Below are 21843 nucleotides of genomic sequence, written 5' to 3' on the forward strand. Positions count from 1 at the left end.
GTTATAGTTATTATTGAGGAACCCTGGTGGCAGTTTTGTCGTTTTTGAATTATCATGGATATTCTCGTCTTTTCCTCAAAAGTCAGTCAGCTTTTGATAATTTTCAATCTTCTTTTCTCTCCCATAATCATTGTTTTATAGATTCCAAAGTGAAAATTTTCTCTTTTTCTTTATTTTTTTGTTTCGTATTTTACACTCCATGCGAATGTTCATATGAAGTACATACGTCCTTCGCTCAGGAAAAAAATAAAAGAAAAAAAGGCTTAAAATGCTTTATGAATCCATCCATCAATGCATGCATGGATGTGTTGGGTCACACTGATGTACTTGATTTAAATCAAAATATGTTATGGGACAATTAATGAGACAAATGTTGCATCAGCCTCCTTTGAAATCCAAATGCTCTATTAGTTGCAACTTTTATGTAAAAATTTAAAAAAACATTATCTAACATAAATGTGCAATTAGGGGTGTTAATGGGTCAGTTCCGATTTGATTCTTATGAATATTGGAATCATAATCTTTATATTTTATCGATTCTGATTCTAATTTTAAAATAAGTGAAATCGGAATCGAAACCATCAAAAATCACGAATACCCGTTGATTCCGATTCTCAAGAATCAAATGAGAAAAATTATTTTAAAATTATTATAAAAGAAACTCTTTCTAAAAAATAACAAATTATTTGTTAAGTATCAACTTGATAATAATTTATTCCACTAAAATAATGATTTAATGACTTTTATTTTCAAATATTAAAATTTATTTCTTTTACAAGTAATAACTTTAAAAAGAAATGACTTATCTTAAGTTCAAATATTTATTTTATATGAAATTTTAAAAATTTTATATCATAAATATTAATTTTAGAATATAGGATAATCTTGAATCATATATAATGTAAAAATAAATGACAAAATAAATCGATTCCGGGTACCTATCGGATAGAACCTAATGGTTCCGGTTCCTATCAGTTCGATTCCATATTATATCCGATACTAATCAATTCCAATAAAAAGGGAACCAGAATTAGGGTTTTCGATTTCGGTTCCGAGTAAATGGGTACCCATTGACACCCCTATGAGCAACTTTTGGTAGTCTGTAATAAAATGTACAAGTGATAGTAGCATTTTGAAATAATAACTCACATTGCATGTTAAATTAATAATATCATTTAATTTGCTATAATTTCTCATTCAATTTTTACCTACAAAATTGACAGACTCAACAATACACATTTAGTCCTTTTAGATCACTCCAACTTACATCAAGGCACTCATATATCCTCATCATAGCCATTAAGATGATGCTCATCTCATCATTAGAAAATAATCAAAACACCTTACAATAGAAATGACATTATCAAGTGTAGGAATCAAATACCTGTTACAACTAATAGAGAACTTCATTTTTTAATTAAATAAAAAATAGATATTATATAAAGAAATTCAATGAAAATAGATTTAATAAAAACGATGCTACATCACATTAATTGAAATGGCTTTGCATATTTTAATGAATGGAATAATAATAATAGTATTGAACAAGTGTGAAGGGTGGAGCTAGTAAAGAGTTGGTGGGGGCAATTGGCCCTACAAAACTTTGAGACACCTCTGTATTTTCAACTAATTACATGCTCCATTTGTCTCCACTCCCTCACCTCTCTCCCCATTCTCCCCCACACCCTCACCTCCCTCCAATTCACCCCCATCAATTTTTTGTTGATGACATTGCCCCTTGACCGGACCTTCTCATATACTAATTGGAAATGACCTAAATATTCTTTTCTTCAATTTCTAACTAAAAATCTCTGAATTTTTCTCTAAAATCATTCATCTTCAAGTTCTTCATCTATACAACTAATCATAATTTGCCCCCACTATAAGAAAATCCTAACTGCGCCCAGGTATTGAATATCTTACTAGTTTAAGAAGATGATGATGATAGTTATATATTGGTGGTGATGGTGATGGTGGTGGTGTGGATGGTGAAGGCACATTGATGTAAGTTTTTTATTTTATTTTTTGAAATTGTGTTGAATATCCTACTTAGTTTAATAAGATGATGATGTAGCTATTATGGTGATGATGATGATGGTGTGGATGGTGAAGGCATTGATGTAATTTTTCTTTAATTCATAAGAAAAGACCAAGGTCAAGGATGGTATATCATCAAATATTCACCAAACTGTGGAGGGAATGGATTTAATTGGAAAATAATAGTTGGGCATGCGTCACGGAAAAGAGAGTTTAAATTACTTGGACCTACGATTAAGACCTTATTACACGGTTTTTCCACCATTTAAAGCATAAACGCTATTCACATGTGAGAAACAAACGGAAGGAAAGGTATTTCTGATTTTTGAAAGTTTTTTGTTCCGATTATTAAAAATCATTGAACTAATCTGAACCAAACAAAGTTATGAATTTTAAAATCCGATTATCAACGAGAATCAACTTCTACAATCCGAATGAAATGCCCCCTAAATCACCCATTTTTTAATTGAGTCGTATACATCGTTTCACACATTGATATGCACAGAATGATAAATACTTCTCACTTGTATCTCGATGAAAAGCATCTATGATTTTGTAGGTACATCCACATCAGCAATGTGTGAAATGATGTCAATTTCAGTGTTTCTTCAGAATTTTCCTTTTTAATATTTAAAAACTTGGTGAGTATCCAATTTTATAATTATCTATTTAAATGATTATATAAATTACACAGCCACATCTGCAATTCACTTATTTTAAATTGGAAAAATTACTTAAAGGACTGTTACGGAAGGATTTCTTTCTAAATAGTCCTTAAGTTTCGTGTGTTAGGTTGATAGGACATTTAGTAAACCTTTTTTCTTTTTTAATGGTCCCTTATACTATCAAGTTCATAACTTTTACTATTGAACTCACCACTATTTATTGTTGAATTCACCACTTTTTATTTACTATCAAACTTGATGTTTTTTTAATTTTTGTGGAGTTCACCGTTTTTTAATAAAAAGTGGTGAACGGCACTGGTAAAACCCACCCATTTTCAATTTTCAAGATTTCCTACTAAAATACATGGCAAGATCGACTAAAAACTTGAGATAATAACTTGTTTAAATGATATAATCCAAAACTACCATTATTGATCGATTTTCATCCAAAAATTGAAAAAAAAAAAGTGAAAAAGTCATTGATTTTTACATACATCTTCAAAATATTTGAAAATGTTTTCTTCTTCTTTCTTAAATCCTTTCTGACGAAATGGAATCTCCGAAACTCAATTAAAATGCCAAAAATCCAATTTTTGAATGAAAACTATTAGTTGGAACAATAAGGACATTCAATCGTGAGGAATGTGGGAGTTGAGGTCCAGGGACCAATTAGAAAGAAAATTTTTACTAAATATCCTGCCAAGCAACAACTGAAAACTGAGGGACTATTTAGAAAGAAGTCCCTCTGCGAGCGACGTTTAAGTAATTTTTCCTATTTAAATTCCTATTGAACCTAAGAGAAAACTTTTTGGTAATCTAGATATACCCTTGAGTTTATGCCAATATTTGAATACTCTCTTATTTTCATACTTGTTGTTTCTATCAACTTTTGACACCCCTCTATAATGAGTATTTGAGATATCTCTCATGCTTTCAAAATGATAATATGTCACATTTGACCATGTTGCCCCCTCTTGCCTATTTTAATAAGATGCTCCTCTACATTAGGTAATATTTGGGACAAACCCTTATGTTTTCAAAATTGATTATAAGCCCTTGTTAACCCATAAGAACAAAGAGCTGGATTTGCTAATTATTTGGTGAGGTTTAAATTCAGTTAATTTGAATAAGTTCGTTTAAAAAAAAATGGAAATATTTTCAGGGAATATACAAATGATGTTTTTGGTTTTCTTACTAAAAATCGCCACCGTCATCTCCCTAAAAAAAAAAATCATATCTTCATCCTGATATTTGAATATTGAAAACCAAATTTTTTAGGTAGGAGGGTAAAAAATAAATCAAATCCCTTCTTTTATAACATGTAGTATTATTTTTCATTGGGATTATTTATATATATAATCTGGAATCTTGTCTTCATGAATCCAGACAAGGACAACAACAATCTTCCACTAATGATATTCTAGCACCTAAAGCAAGGAAAAAACTAATTTAATTAGTGCCATTGATATAAAATAAAGTGATTTAGCTTCGCTAAGCGTGTATTATTAGTGATTATAAATCTAAAGACAACAAGAGGCTTGTTTTTAGCTTTGTCCCAATCGGTTTAATTGGCCTATATAATGGATGTGTTCAAGAATCAAGATAGGGCTGTCAATGGATTGGATCAGACCCGGAATTCAATCCATTCTGATCCAATAACTTTGGATTTGGATTAAAGACTTATATGGGTTCTTATAATTGGTTTTGATAACCTATCGAATCGGTTTTGGATCAACCATGTCTTGTTCATATGGAGGGTCACTACAGGAAAATTGGGCTGTAACGACGATTTTTAGTTACGGTCAAAGTCTGACCGTCGCTGAAACAACGATTTTATTACTCGACTCGCTCCCTCAAACACTCGAACTCCGCCTCTCTCATCTCATCTCGTCTTCTCTCATCTCCGCTGAAACTCGAACTCCGCCTCTCTCATCTCTGTCTCTGTCTCTCTTCTCTGCTGAAACTTGAACTCCGCCTCTCTCTCATCTCCGTCTCTCTCTTCTCCGCTGAAACTCGAACAATCTCTCTCTCTCATCTCCTCTGAAACTCGAAGCCTCTGTCTCATACTTGCAAATCTCGTTTGAAATAGATCTCAAGCTCGAAGATCACAAGCTCGAAGATCTCAAGCTGCTGAAACTCGAACACTCTTTAAGGATTATTCGACATAGAACCTCTCTACCTCGCTGTCGATCTCTCTCTATCTTGATCTCTGAAACGCGTGAGGGTTCAATAATCAGATCCGATCTGACCTCGGCCTCCCGAAAATTAAGGTATGTTTTGCTACGTATTTTGTTAATTTTTCTGTTCAATCGATCCCTAAACCCTGGATTTTTGTTGATATTTTGTTGATTTTGCTGTATAATCCTAATTTCTACAGCTTTGATTCAAATTTTGGTACGATTTCAATCAAAAATCCCAATTTCGAAAATTTGGTTCGATTTAAATTCAGAAATTTTAGTTCGATTTGTAATTTCTCTGTTATACACATATTCTGCATTTGTTTTGTGAGAATGATCTCCATGGCTACAAGCAAGGTTTAAAATCTCATTTTGATTATTTATTAGACCAAATCAGTTCTTCTCAATGACCAATTAAAGCCTTACTTGACTTTCTTTGTACAAGATTGATTAACATGCCTGCTTACATTTCTCTATTTGAGGCATAAACTCTTGTATAAACTCATTCATATTAAATACACAGCATGTTTGGTCTGCTGTTAACTTTATATTTCTAATTTTCTTTCTTTTCTGTAATGTGGAAGTTTCATATGCCGGAGCGAGATGTATTCGAAAGTTTGCCTAAATTTTAGTATCTAAAGATAAGGATTGGTCTTAGTAAAAAACATCTCAATTTGCTGACTTGCTTACTAGACAATTCCCCTAATCTCGAAACTCTCATCGTTGATTTTCATGAGGTGCCAACTCCCATCTATGCCTTATGTGTTCATACCTTCCCAATTCTATGCTCTTAATTTTTGTTAATTAGTTACTTTCTTTTAACATTCAACTTTTTCTTTTTGTCTCTTAGGCTTTCAACAAGAAGGGGGAATTTCAATATTGTGAATAGTTACAGTGACTCAGCCCATTAACTACATAATATAATTTACATACTTCCTTACATTTTGAATCAATTTTGGTGATGTTATGAAATTCATACCAGATTATTTTTATGTTACAACCTAATATATTTTTATATTACTTTATATAAGGGTCGGGATCCATAGACTCATGAAAAGTGAACTTATATGTTCACACACATTCTTGAACTTGTATATCTGAGGTCCAATGGTTGCACAACTCTTTCTTGTGGCTTTGTTTCCTATCCAATGTCAACCCTTATCAATAATTCTTTTTTTTTTTTTTTTAAATCTCATTGATTTTTATTCTTTTATAGATACTTCTATCTATTTTCATTAGTAAGGGATAAAAGCTTTGTAGATAACACCATATTATATTAATTGCAACTCACATTATTAATAATACATATTGATAAGTTGTTAAATAATGAGTATGCTGATTTGTTATGTATTACTAATAATACATATTTGGTAATCGTTCATGGAAGATTGCCTAGTATCTTTCACTTTAATGGGTTGGGTCAGGTAAATTGAGTCAATTCATAGATAATATTAGGTCAAGTACGGTCCGTAGATGGACCGGTCTCAAGCCCGGATAAAGGAGGAGGGAAAAGATAAGGTATTGTTTCATATTTCAAGACAAGTAGTTCGTTGTAAAATGAAGTAGTGCCATATGTGAGCCATTATCATTATTAAAATGATATTAATAGTTTTGCATTGTCTGTTTCTATAGGTGGTTGAGTTGAATGTTCAAGTTGAAGAACCAGGGAACAATAATGTTCACAGTAATGCATTTTATGCAGAAGAGGAACTGCTCAAATCTGAAATGCAAGCAATGCGTGATTGTAATCCTTTGTCTGCTCGCCATTGGATTGTAAGGCATCACTCCCTTTCTCGCTGCTGATGCGTCTCTTTTTATTCACTTGGGTGGGTGACTCATGACTGGGTGTTTAAGTTGATGTGTTTCAGACCATTAATTTTTGTTAATTTTCTGCATATAAATAGTCTTTATTGTCAATTGTTTCTTATATTTGCATATTGTCAAATTGGCATGATAAAATGGTGTTGCTGCAAATTGCTGCGCCAACAAGAACAAATGTTCCTGAGTGTATGCTCTTTCACTTGACATGGTTTATCTTATTTTGAATGTTTTAGCTAGGAATTTCTTTTCAGAAGTTATAATATTATGGGATAGATCATGTTTGCCTCAAGGAATTTCTTATTGTCCTTATTGCTTTCTGCCAATTTTCAAAGGTTTCAATAGAATTTTCCAATTAAGGTTTAAAATCTTGGATCTGATGAACATCTTGGCAAAGCTTGAGAAGGAATGTAGAATTGGTTCTAATTTTATAGTTGTATGCTGAACTTTAGATTGCATAGGCATTTAGATAGCATGTGTCTTGTGATATAATTTTTTAGGAGTTGTAGGAATTGATGTCGTTGCCATTGGGGCTGATGCCAAATGCTACTGGGAACCTCACCAAATGCAATGCCGGATTAAGCTTCACCCACAATGACCTTATTGCTGCCTTGACTCTGTGAGTAGTTTCCTTTCATTAAAAAAGCCTTTTTTTATTATACATTCCTATACTACTGTACATCTCTCAATTATATAGGCTTGCACACTATCTATGAATCTCATACTCAACAAATCTCTTCCCAGATCCGGAGTATAAAATTTTGTGACCAAATCACTAGTGGGGATGATGGATGTAGAGTGCATCATTGTTTGGTTTATTAATTATTATATGTTTTATTGTGGACGAAGGAGTTAAAGGTGACACATTGAATGCTTCCTATTATCAAATAGTGAGCCCCCTGACCAACACGGCAATTGGAGCAGAGTTGACCCATACCTTCTCAACCAATGAGAACACTCTGAACTTTGGCACACAACATGCATTGGATCCCCAAGAGTAAGAGGCTTACTCTAGATATGAAAGGTGCTGATGGTGGGAATGGGTTGGATGTGGATGAGTAAGAGGCTTCCATCTTAGTATGGCAGAAAGCAATAAAAGGTAGGTAGAAGGACAAAGCTATTAGTTTTTATGTATGAATGATGACATTCATCTTTGTTTTTATTTATGCACCATCTTGGTTAAATTTTAAATAAAGGACTGATCCAATGATGGGCACAAGCATCTCTTTGTCGAGTCCAGATTATTATTTATGGCAGATTTTATTTTTTATTTTTTTATTAATTTTTATTTCTGGTTGTCACAGGCTGTCCAATCCTGAAGGCTGTGTGTGGTAAGAATAATTCATAATTCCACTTGCATTTTACAGCATAAATGCATCTGTCAATTATCAGTTTCACATTTTTCTTGTTTTTCCTGTTAGCCCACTCTTTCATTTTATTCTCATTGTTATGGTTCTCTATTTTTTCAATTTTTCCCCCTTCTGTTGGTATCTCTGGGAGAATCCCCACCTTAGGTGAGACTATAACTCCCCCTGGGAGTTGTGCTATCCTCCCGCACTACACTCATCGGGTAAGTGCAGGCTGTACCATACCTTGGGGTTTGTCTCAAGGGAATCATTGCTTTCTTGGAGGTTTTGAACACTTGACCTATACTTCTGGACACTACTCTGCTTGTAAGCTATACAGTCATTGTGCTATGCTTTTATTTGGCAGTATGGTGTTCATTTTATCCTTTTGCTAGTAAATTTTGGTGTATTTTGTTGTTGACGTGGATTTTGTTAGATACTCATGCTTGTCATGCTCCATGTAGTGTTTAATTTAATTTTCTTGATAGTATCTGACTTTTTGTTGTCTTCCTATTTTACTTTACTGTAGAATGAGACTTCAATACCAATGGAATATTAGGAATCGATAAAGAAGCTCGGGGAACAATGAGTGATAAATCAGCGTGGTGTATGGCTTGGCTTTGCAGAATCAAAGAAAGAGAGAATTTGATTTGCTTTGCTTTTGTGTTTGAAGACTCAAAAAGAGAAAAACAAAGATGTCTGGTAACACTCAAAGCATGGGTTACAAAGCTGTTCAAGCCAAGGGCCAAGCTGAGGTGAGCTTTCAAATGGCATGGTTCATGATGCATGATGTGCATGATGTATTATCACATGGGCAGTACATGATGTGGTGCAATGCGCATCATCATGTTATAGCTAATATTGATCTTCTATATATATGTATTATTGTTATTTTTTTAATGTGTCAAATATTAAAATATCTGCTAATTTATTGTGATGTGATAATGTATGATGTTGATGATTTGAATCATCATTTTACTGTAGTGGCTGGACCTACCCCCCCGGTCAATCTTTCGTAAATTTGTCGATTTCTCATCTTATTTAAACCGATTTCTATCATAACTAATATGGGTTGGATTTGTTGTCTTTAGTTTGTTATGCCTTTGAAGCAAAATGTTCGAGAAGTCAAAAGTGGTCTTTTTTGACTATGTAATAGAACTGTGTATTTGGATTGTTCTTTCTGGGTAGTTGTTGTTTGGTTGCCTTACCTTGTTTCTGTTTTTGATGCACATAACGTTATATCAATCTCTTGTTTTCTTTTCCCTAATTCAGTTCAATTTGTAAGCATTTTTCTCACCTTCTTTAGTATAAATTTATCAAGTCAGATAATCAATTGTAAAATGAAAGATTGATGTTGACAAATGTCTTTGCTATGTATAGTGCAAGTTTACAATTATGATAAAAGAGAACACTTTCAAAGAACTATCTGGCTTTGAACCAGTATCTGTGAGCATTAAAAACACTATGGTTGACATGGTCATATCCCATTTTGTTTTTCTGTTTGAAATTTTAGTAAGGTGATGTTGTTTTTCAGATGGAACCATTAAGCTTTGTCACAATGGGGGAAGACCTGCTTCCAAAAAAGGTTTGGTAAGGTGTCCAATGTAGTTTAAACTTCTACCAAAACAGGCCACGTAGACACTATTCTTATGCTATAGGAACAAGATGCCATTCTGGATCTTGTCTCTAAGAGAAGAGTGTTGATAATCTGACTTAGGCACGTGGCAACTCAATCAACTTATCTGACGTAACAAGCTCAATCAGAATCAGTATTTCAGATCTTTGCTTCAATCAGAATCTTGAAGTCTTGCTTTTGATTAATTTGTATATCGCTTTAGTTAGATCTGATTAATCTGTGTGATTTTCACGTTTTTCTTTCCCAATCTGTTCAAGTTCTAATTAATGTGCTTTGGAACCTAATTTGGGGACTTTGTATCTAATTAGTTTTGATTCTTGCAGGTTTATCTCATGTTATGTTGTACTCTGATAGCTTCGGCTACTGGTTACTCACAACAGTAGGATGCATCGGAAGTATGATTTGGTTACTCTCACTCCTCCACATGAGGAGGTAAGCTTGTTATCTCGCTTTTTTGTCACAATTTTTAGTGTTATGAGCTTAATATGTAAATTTATGAGAAGATCAACTGGTTTAGCCTTGTAAATTTATGGTTCCTCCATTAAATTTTCACTATCAAAATGGGTTGTTGTAAAGAAGTAATACAAATTTGAACACTACCAAACACTTTCTTTTATACCATTTCCAATGTATGTTGTGTCTGTGGGCTTAGACCCATAGCTCAGTCAAACTTTGAGGTCATGGGTTCAAGTCCAGCTTACTCATAAAAAAAATGCGTTGTGTGTGTAATTGTATTTTTTCATGACGGGTGAATTCCTTTTGTTATAAACAGATCTGGAGAATATGCTTGCACTGCTTATGTAACATTCAAAGAGGCTCATGCCCTTGAAACTGCTGTCTTGCTCAGTGTAAGTTTCCAATCTAAACTCTTGATTATGAAACAATGAAATTGATGTGTATTGGGGAGAAATTGAATTACTTTGGTGGGAAAGGTGGATGTCTACTGAATTGATGGAGCATACATATACCTACTGACTTGTCCAGTTACATTGCAAGCTTTTAACATTACTTTATATTGATCTTTAATGTGCCCATATCTTCGTGAATTTGCAGTCCTATCTCAATATCCATGTTTGTTCATTGCATTTGAATTATAACTTTGCAGGGAGCTACAATTGTGGATCATCCATATAAATATTGCTATAAATTGTGGATCCGAAACCTTTAGTATAAACTGATTTGATGTGCTTTAGTATAAACCTTGAATTTAATTTATATGCATGAATCGACTTGACTATGATCACAGGGCGTATTCACGGGAGATTGTGGCAAATAACTAGTTCATGGGGTAGCGATCGTGGGCTATGGAGCAACTCTAGATGGGACCAAGTATTGGATAGTGAAGAACTCATGGGGACCAGAATGGGGTAAGAAAGGTTACATAAGAATGCAGCGCAGCATAGCTGATGAAGAGGGAATATGTGGTATAGCCACGGATGCTTCATATCCTATCAAGACCTCAGCAAAGACAACTAATTAGTTATAATTTTTGTAATGTAAAAGTAAAATTAGTAGCTCATGTTGTATCATAATCTGTGTAATAGTAACACAATGAACTCTAGTAGAGTGGGGCATTTGGGTCTTTTCATATTGGTAAGTGGGTTCATGGTCATCAATTTCAAAATATTAGGGGTATCTCCAATATTCTGCAAAACATGAGGGGGCTGGTGTAAAATAAAATTTTTTTTTTTCTTCAAAAACCTTTACAGCGACGGCCAAAAGCCAAAAGCGTAGCTAAAGAGTAAACTTATTTTTTTTAAAAATGATACCCTATAGCGACGGCCAGCATTGGCTGTCGCAATAAGTCCTGCACTAACGACGTCCGTGAATTAGTTGGCCGTCGATATAACATATAGCGATGGGCTATTTAGCGACGACGACCGACGGCCTCCCTGGCCGTCGCTACATGTTTTTGCTACGGTATTTTACCCTATAGCGACGGTCACGACCGTCGCTATAGCCCTATTTTACTGTAGTGGGTCCATCCCATAAAATGTAAGAAAGTATATAGAGTACATTATATGTTTTATTTAAATATATGAAGTTCATTTTGGATTTTGTCTATTAAATCGGATTTGATCCCATTTGGAACTTATCTAATTGTCATTGGGTTGGATTTGGATCCTGAAATTAAGATCCAATATAAACCCAATTCAACAAGGATTCGATTCGATGCTTATACGATCAAGTCGACCTTATTTCAAATTGTCCTAAAAGTTATCCCAACTCACCAAGAAAAATAGATATCCCGCTTCCTATATTCTTTCCTCGAGAACTAAATTGGCTATGCAATATGTTACAGAAATCCACAGGTTTGAAAAGTTTACTCCTTTCGATGATATGTTTGAAGAAATTAGACCATCAATATATTATGGCTGAGGGCTTAGACCCATAACTTAATTGGTTTGATGCTTTGCAAAGCAACTTTGAGGTTGTGGTAAAACTTAGGGTGCTGAACATTTCCCTATATATATATATATAGATAGATAGGGAAGCGTTCGGAGGCCCTAAAGAGAGCCAAACGTTGTGCCAAACATTTTTCAAAATAGGAGTTACAAGTTTCCGAAACTCCTAACCCATATATTAAAAAAATGTTTGGCTCTCTTTAAGGCCTCCGAACTCCACTCATATATATATTAGGGCTGTCAATTGATTTATCAGATCCAAAATCTGATCCATTTTGATCCAATACTTCAAATCTAGATCGAGGATTTGGGTTCCGATAAGGGTCCTATTTAATAACCTATCGGATTGTTTCTGGATGAACCATATCCCAAATCAATAAAATGTGAGAAGTTATCTAATCTAATAGAGTTGTTATGATCTGACTACCCCACGTGGCACACTCAATCAACTCTCCTGACGTGACAAATTCGGGAACTGTAGATCTACACACCTCGGGATACAATTTTTATATGGAAGTGTAGTTTTGTATCCCGAGGGGTATAGATCTATGGTTCCGAACTTGTCATGTCAGGAGAGTCGATTGAGTGTGCCACATGGGGTAGTCAGATTACCACCATTCAATCTAATATTATATTTTGTTTAAATACATGAAGTTTATTTGTATTCAGTTATATCAAATCTAGCTAGATCCGATACAACTATTATCCAATTTGATTTGGATCCAAGATATTGAGATCTGATCTGATAAGGATCCTATCCAATTCATATTAGATTGGTTCCAGATCCAATCCTAATTCGGTTGACCACAATCCAATCTGGACCCGGTCCATCGTGAGGCCACAATTCAAATCATCCTTCTAGGAAAATCTTTTCGATCCAAAAATTAATCAAGAAGTCATATTGAAAATAAATCCAGCAAATTCAAATCAAAAGTTGAATGAATTACATGATCAATTCAAGATCATAAACATCTCAATTATAATAAAATTATAGCCAGGTCGAGCACGTCGAGTCAACTCACTAAATGGAGTCACTTCCTTTAGTTTGTTTTTAATCCAATGTTAGTCTAGTCTAGAGCCCATTGTGAAAAAGTGGCCTATCCAATGACCAGGACTCACCAATAGGGCTGTCAATGGATCGGATCAGAACCAAACCTGATCCAATAACTTCAGATCTGGAACGATGATTTAGATTCAAACAAGGTTCCGGTTTGATATCTTATTGGATCGGATCTAGATTTTCCATGCCCCGATCCGATAAAATGTTGTAAATTATATTATATATTTGTTTAAATAAATGAAGTTTATTTAGAATTTGATGTGTTCAAATCAGGTTTGGTCCGATCCAAACTCAATCCGATGTTATTGATCGGGTTTGGATCTTAATATTGAGATCTGATAAAAACCCAATCCATTAAGAACCTGATTCGACACTTATCGGATGAGACCGATCCTGTCAGATTGGTACAAGATCCACCCTGATCTGATCCAAACCCGATCCTTTGACAGCCCTACTCACTAATCAGCTTTTTGGTTATTTAGATCCACAATGTTTCTCAAACATGAGTCTGTGGGCCAAAGGAGATGTTCTTCAGTCCGCTCTTTACTGGGCCTATACTAAAAAATATTCAATTGCTGGTCCCTAACTGTTTGGTTTAACCACTTTTTAAGATGGGCTTTAAATCTATTCATGGGCTATATTCATAAGGCCCTTATATAAGTACAAGCTACAATCCAAGGGCATAAATTACCATTCAGGCTGATTTTTTGGTTGTGTAGATCTAAGGAAGGGATGTGCAACTAGTTTGGGAGGTATTCTCGTCAAGTTACATTCAAACTTGTGACCTCCATTTTATCCTAACTTTACTTGCTAATGTAAAGAGTTGGAGGAAGAAGATTGAAGTTTAACATTTGATATTTAACAGGAAAGAAATGTGCCCATGGTAATATAAGGTATCCCTGATAATATATGAATGTGGTATAAAGAAAAATATGAATATCAAATTATATTATTGTTTTCTCATGATCAAATTAATAATTTATTATAATATTTTGATGAATGCTTGATCACTAATGTATGCCATTGGCTCATCTTGGCATCAATTTATGGGACTAATTTGGTAGTCGTGGCCATGAACTAGTTAGAATGATATTTGAATGAAAAATTCTGCTATTGTTAAAGAAAATCGACTTAATGTTTTAGAATAAATATTCGGTCAATAATGGTGGTCATTAATATAATTTGGCAAATTTTTTATATTGCACTTTATGGATATTTTATGTTATTTTTTAGTAATTGATTATTAGAATGAGTAATTGATTGTATTTAACATTTACATATTAAATTACATTAAATTTGACAATTGTCATAATGACCCAATTTAAAAACTATGAGAATGTCAAAGGAGGATTATTGTTATTAATGGTTCATTACAATTGTGAAAAATAAAGATGGTTCATTGCGATTATGTATAGACTACTGAAGATTGAACCAAGTAACTATTAAGAACAAATACGCTTTTTCCCCAAATAGAAGACTTGTTTGGTCAATTGTAAGGTGTCCAATATTTTTCTAAAATCGATTTCAGATCTGGGTACCATCAGTTGAGAATAAAGGAGGAGGATATTTCAAAGACTGCATTTTGAGTATCTAGTGATGTCTTTCGGTCTAACAAATGCACAAGCTGTGTTTTATGGACTTAATGCATAGAATCTTTTGGAAATACCTTGAATAGTTCATGATTGTGTTTATAGAAGACATTCTAATTTACTTTAAATCGAGAGAAAATCACGAAAAACACTTGAGAATAATGCTTCAGACTATCAAGAAGTATTGGTTGTATGCTAAATCCAATAAGTGTGAGTTTTGGCTAACCGAGGTAAAATTCTTAGGCCATGTGGTATCGAATGAAAGTATTTCAATAGACACAACTCTATGAGAGAAAATTCGAAGAACTTGGTCTGATAGCAGCAGTGGAGATTTTAATGATGGAGGTCATTCCAAATAAACCTTCACTGTTGGCTTTGACAGAATTATGGGCCATAATGCATATTTTCGTTTCATCCACTCAAGAATTTACTTTCACCATTGAAGATGTCATTCGGTCGGTCAGATTGTTGGTCAGCAGTAAAGTTGCGTGTGTTCCACAAGAAAAGTTGCAAGGGTTTGAAGTCAACAAAAATCTTAAGAATATAAGCAATGAGAAGTCACGTAGGAGATCCGCAAAGGAAAAGATTAAGAATTTACTTGAGAAATTGGCAAAAAGAATTTAGCAAGTACTACTGTGAAGAAATGCATTTTACAACCTTTCTGATATATTTATTTTCAGTGTTTGTCACACCAAAGGTATCCCCCCGATGCATTAATAACATTAATTTCACCATCGTTGTTAAAGCTCTTGCAGATAGAGACATATGCCTGAAAAGTTTAATGATAGCCCAATTGTACCAAGGGCTTGATAATTTTCACCAAGAGATTGCAGCTTGGAGAAAGACAAGACTAGGAGGGGCATTGAGCCAACAAGACCAATGCTTAGACCATTATAGATCCTACAAATATGGGTGCATCTGTGCTTTCAGGCTATTACCTCAAAGAGGCTGATTTCCAACATCTATCGAGCACACTATTATAGCATTAACAAGTTAGCAATCATGGATACCACCGCATACATTGAAGCTTTGTGTTGCAACAATAATTTTTTGTGGAGACCCTACCAAAATAATGAATTCAAGTTTGAACCCATTTTTGAAGATAAAAAGTAATTTCAAGGTCTTAAGTGGAAAGGATTTTTGTTTTTTCAGATCAACCACGGCGGGCTACATCTTAGGCATACCAACATATCCCTTGGTTACCAAAAAAGCAAAAGAAGGATCCATCTGCAAGATTGGTTGCATATAACCCTTATAAGGTTGCAAGACAACTCGGGTACGATTAGGAATTGCCATTATAATGGGCGTAAAAAAAATACAATACAGTTGAAGTAGCTCTTAAACATTTCTTTAAGCTTCCGCTAAGTCAGTCATAAGCGGTAGTTCTAAGCGACCGAGAAGGTCAAATAACAAAAAATTATAGAAGGTACTTCAGCAACCACTATAGAGTATGATGTGCTTCTGTGCAAAAACTTCAAGAGAGCATACAAGAGACAATGAGAAACATTTTGAGTAATAATCCGTCAACAAGATACACTGATTGGATGGAGTTGATAGCGAAAGGAAGGTTATATCTATGAGAGGCATTCAAGTCAAGGGCTATGACATCTTAGTTGTAGGGAAGAAAGAAACACAAATATGATGTGGGAGTCAATTAATATTAAAGTAGTTCACATTATGGAGGAAGAAGGAAAAAAATCAATACGAGTTCATGATAGAAATTGTTTAGAAAAATATTTTGAAGCAAATTTCGCAAAAAAAGAGACTCCATTATTAATAATAGATGAAAGTGCAACAATATAAATAATTCGGCCGAAGGGCAACGATTCAACAGATGAAGAACCACCAGCAATAACTGTAGTTGCAAAGAAAAAATACAATAAGAGGAAACTGATTTCAAAGATAACAAATACCTCTACAAGGAAGTCAAAAAGGCAGGCGGTAACAGGTAAGTGACAATGAACCTAAATAAGTCATTATTTATTTATTTATTTATTTATTTCTTTTTGAGTACCTCAATTATAAAGTATAACTGGAGAAGGCCATTAGTGTTTTAAAATTTTGTCACTTAGGGGATCAAACTAGGTAGACAAACCAAGACCCTAGTTAGTATTTATTGTGAATAGGGTAATCAAAAGGGAAAATCAATGTTCCGTGAAAATAGTGCATCAAAATAGATTGAATTCTCCTTTCAGAATAAAATTGACTGTAAAATGTTAGAACAATGAGGTTTTTTTTCCTTTGCAATCGAAGAAAAAGATAATTTAATGAAAATTTGATAATAGTATCAACATTATGAACTCTAGGGATTATTTTGAAAAAGAGGCTAAATCAACCAAAAAAATTATTTATAACATCAAGCATACACACAACTTTTTTTTGTCAACAATGTTCTACAATTACCAAGATTTTTGATGATGACATCATCTAATATTTTTTATAATTTGCAAGGAAAAAAAAGAAGAAACAAACGAGATTATGTAAGTCGGAAGAGACTCTGATTGTTATTTATGAAGAAAGTGAAGTAGAAATAACAAGACAAAAATACTTATGGACAAAGGAGATTTTGAAAGAGAAAAAAGCAACAAAGAATGGGATGAAGAGAGGATAGGAGTAACTAGTCCAAGAAAAGAATTTGAAGAAGAGAAAAATAGAGGAGATTGAAGAAGAGCAATATAAAATTATCTTGGAAAAGGATGAAGTAGTCGAATTTGATAAGTAAAATGATTTGTGCAAAACATGCATGTATAAGATTGACACTAACATTTGACTTTGGTTGTAATGCAGATCAAACTTTGGGAGGAACAGGTCAAGCTATTCAAGCATCAAAAGGAAGTAATCATAACAAGCGATCAAGGAGTAAAACTTCAGTATGCTTCTACTAAATGAGAAAATGTTATGCATGTACAAAAAGAAGCAGAGAACACCATCCCTGCAGACACTAGAGGAAAATGAAAACATTACTGAAGATGTGGGAGTGTTTGTTTTCCAAGCATATGAGAGCGGAGAATATGAGATTAAGCACTTTGAAATGGCACATGCCACACATTATACAAACGAAAAATGACTCTGACATCCAAAAGTCTATCTTTGTAAGATTTTTGGGATTAGTGCATAATTTAAATATAAAAAAATACCATCAAGCATGTCCTAAGATTCTAATTATGTAAGAACTATCTCCACAAGAATCATTTCTACTCAACTCTCAAACTCATAGTCTAGCAACTTCAATTGTTATAACTAACTCATCATCAGTGAGTGTATTATGCATCATTTTTTCCTCACGTATCTTCATCAAATAATTTCTTACACTTTCTTCATTTTGCAGGGTAAATCTACCCGACCTAATGTGATTCCATATCTTGAATTCCTACTAAGATTACCATTGGGACTTGTCTCTGAGACTACAATGCAACATAAAGCTTCATGTCTTTGGTGAAGAAGGGTTTACCTGATGAGGCATCCGTCAATTTAGGCAAGATGTCAATATTGGATCAAAGACTAATCATTTATGATGGGAAAAATAAAGAAAGCATTAAAAAAATATCCTTGATTTTTCACAGCGTTTCCGCAAGACATAAAATTTCCAATGCAGATATCAAGCAATTCCCCGAGGAACTAAAAGAAAGTGATTTTCGCCTAACTAGAGGGATTCGTGAAGCGCCATAAAAAAATGTTCTTCTTGCAAGAGAGGTCGGAACATAAAGTCAAATATTTTCTCCAAAAAACTGCACAAATGGAAACCTACGGGCTCCAAACCAATATGACATGCTCAATTCTGAAGCATAGGGAAAATTCCTTCACTCTATAAGAAGAATAGACGAGAAAAATGGATCAACTGAATGTTTTTAGACATGCATTGGCTTTCATAGACACAAAACAAGCTAAAACTAAAACTTATCTTGGGAAAAATCCACAGAACTTTATCATCAAGAAGAAAATTGCCAAACTGAATACTCAAGCTCAATTTATTTTAGAGGTAGACATACTGTAAACCATTCAAGAAGAATCCATCATCCATAAGAAAACGAGTATTCATAAGAAATTCAAGAGATTCACAAAGAGAAGATCCAGTACGAGCATGTAGACACCCCATTTTTGCATCCGCCTGATTAATCAACTCGTCAACCCAATTGCAATGATTCCCAATGATGGATGTTATTTCCATTGCTTTGTTTTGTTACCAGATGTGTTTCAGAAATTCAGATGAGGTATTTCGAACTGACAAAACCTTAGAAACCACGCTACGCTAGGAAAATACGACCCCAAAAACATAGAAATCATCATCTTGCAGACCAAAAAGAAGCTTCACGATAAAAATTACTAAAAATTATCAAAATACCCCTAACCTCAAAAAAACCATAGAGCCTACGTTACGCTTAGGAAAACTCTCTCAAACACATAAAACAACAAATCAAAATCAAATAAATCATTTCGCCAATTTTCACAGAATTTGACAAAATTACGAAAATGCCCCTCATAAAGTTCACGACCATTTCACACAAAAAATTTCATAAATGACACACACTAATATTTTCATTGAGTTCCTTATGAAAAATCGATTATAAAGCATCCTAAAACATTAAAAACCGACTTAAAACGTGAAAAGTCCTCTCCGGGGGTAAAACGGTAATTTCACAATTTTCATAATTAAAAATTCCGAAATTAATAAATAAAACTTTAAATAATTAAAGTAAAATATTAATAAAATTAATTTAAAAATTGAAACTAAAAAATTGATCAATCGGACTTTCAAGTAAAATTGTTGAGGGTTCGTGGGATATTTCTTTAAGGACCCCTCCATTTGGGGTCCAAAGAATTAAAGATATTTTAGAGGGGGATTTTCCAAAAATTTAAAGTTAATCAAGCAAGACTAAGGTCAAGGTATTAAAGTCAATCAAGTGAGACTAAAATAAAAAATAAAGTCAATTAAGCAAGACTGAAGTCAAGATATTAAAAGTCAATCAATTAAGACTAAAGTCAAAATATTAAAAGTCAATCAAATAAGACCAAAAGTCAAAATCATAATAGAGTTCTAATTAAAAAAAACTCTATCTAATAGAGTTCTAACTAAAAAATAATTCTACCTAAAACAATTCTAATTAAAACACAATTCTACCTAAAACAAGTCTAACTAAAACACAACTCTAATTAAAAGAACTCTAATTAAATACTAACTCTATCAAAATCAATCCCTAAAAAAATCTATAAATAGGGGTGCTCACACCCTATTTTCGTATCAATTCATAAATCCTAAGAGAAATAGGTCTAAAAGCCCCCCTAGCATCCCATAAACCCTAGTTTTAGAGCCCTAACTCCTTACCTAACATCCCTCCTTCGATTTTAGCCTAAGAAACACCTAAAAGCCTTCCAAAAACATCCCAAAATCCATAACAAACTTGAAGAATTCATATCCGAGAAAGTAGAGATACCTTACCTCGGAGATCAGGAATCAAATCCGGAGACAGAACGAAACAAGAAGTACGGTACAAGGAGCAATTTTTGTCGGATCTGAGGGAACAAAGTATTTGCTATCGGAAAGGTATAACTTTATTTATTTATTTATTATTATCTAGGTTTTTAGTAATGTAATTTATTTGGGAAGTTAGTAGAGACCGGCTTTGGCCGGGCGGGGTTGGTGCCTAACACCTTCCAACCCCGTAGCATGATCCCCGAATTCAATTTTTTTCTGTTCTAGATTAGTTCTTTATCTATTTAGAGTCATTGATCGGTTTCTAGATCGTAATAACTAGGTGCGCGACTCCCAAACCTCAAGGGTCAAAAGTGGATCCGCGCACCCCGCTGATCGAGGGCGCTTTCAGTGGCGACTCCACTGGGGACCATTGAGGATCAGACTTGAAAAGCCCCAAGTATGGGAACATTGCCAACAGGACCTAGATTCTTAGTTTATTTTATTTTGAGTTATTATTATTTTTTTTTTATCCTTATTGTCTCAATTATTGATCATTGATTTGAACTTGGAATATGTGATTTGGCATGTTGTTTTCTATGGATCAATCGAAGGACATTTAAGATGGCCTTAAATAATACAAGATCTCACAAGTTAATTTCCTTAAGAACTGGTTAATGGTTGTTGAAGTAGGGAGATTGTTTTTTTTTTTTTTAAATAATAACAATTTTATTTGTTTTTGTCGTGGTGCATGCGTTAATCTATCCTTTAATGTTTTTTTTTTTCTCTCTTTTTGAGTTATTTTTATTTGTATTGTGGGTGTAGGATTGATCGTTCGATTGACAATATTTATGTTATTTATTTTATTTTTATTTATTTTTTTATTTTTTGAGTTCTGCTTGTTCTAATACAGTGGCTGTGCTGTCCGTTGACAGTAATGATGAAAAGATAAAAAAAATAAAGAGTAAATAAAAATTAAATATTTTTTTTAGTTTACTGTTGGTAACAGCACTGTGTAAAACGATGATGGTGGTGTGCATCGAGTCAAAGTGTATTTTTTACTTCTAAACCCGTTATGTTTTAAGAGGATAGATGATGTGTTTTTAGTAAAAATGTGATTTTACTTTTTAAACCCTTACCTGTTTCAGCTTTTAACGTGTTCCTTCCCAACTTCATCGTCTTCAACAAGCTGACTGGTTTAAGTCGTTCCGTTTAGGACCCAAAAAAATCGTTGATGAAGAGTCATTAAGCTTCAAATCGACAGCCCTCTTTAAGTCTATCTGATCTAAACGGTTTTAATGAATTACTAACTCTTTCTTCTGTTGAAGAATGTTTCTTGGCGTGTTGGTTCGAATCGTTGGAGGACGTTCGACTTGAATTAATGGATCCTGTTTGAAGAGCCAAAGATCCGTGTTGGGTTTCTCCTAATATCTGATTCATTCTTTCGGATAAAATGGGTAGTTCGGATCTCATTCGAACCTTAAATCGCAAGTGGAGGTGTTAGACTTTGCGTTTCAGAAACAGAAGCTTTGGGATGTTAATTTTGCGGATCAAATCGAACCTGGTTTTGATCGTTCCTCTTTCAACCAAATTTTTTCATAGAAATTTTTGTTTTTTTTATATTTTCGTTCAGAATATTAAAAAAGAAAAAAAACAAAATTTCAGAAAATAAGAGAAATTAATCCAGATTTCTATGGATT

The 21843-nt window shown here is 33.7% G+C and overlaps 1 long non-coding RNA gene across 4 annotated transcripts; it reads left to right on the top strand.

The window, feature by feature from the left end:
* The first annotated feature begins 4601 nt into the window (after positions 1-4601).
* LOC147409992 (uncharacterized) lies at positions 4602-11269 on the top strand. 4 transcript variants are annotated; one of them, XR_015175559.1, is made up of 9 exons: positions 4602-4972; positions 6512-6886; positions 7198-7316; positions 7589-7796; positions 8002-8028; positions 8573-8798; positions 10003-10111; positions 10452-10527; positions 10926-11269. It is a non-coding gene; the product is annotated as an uncharacterized LOC147409992 (long non-coding RNA). The 4 variants fall into 4 exon arrangements; XR_015175557.1 differs by having other exon boundaries at positions 6512-7316; positions 7547-7796; XR_015175556.1 differs by having other exon boundaries at positions 6512-7316.
* Positions 11270-21843: the final 10574 nt, after the last annotated feature.

This window comes from Akebia trifoliata, chromosome 2 (genome assembly GCF_017979445.1).
Source record: "Akebia trifoliata isolate Shusen 1 chromosome 2, ASM1797944v1, whole genome shotgun sequence".
Lineage (NCBI taxonomy): Eukaryota > Viridiplantae > Streptophyta > Magnoliopsida > Ranunculales > Lardizabalaceae > Akebia > Akebia trifoliata.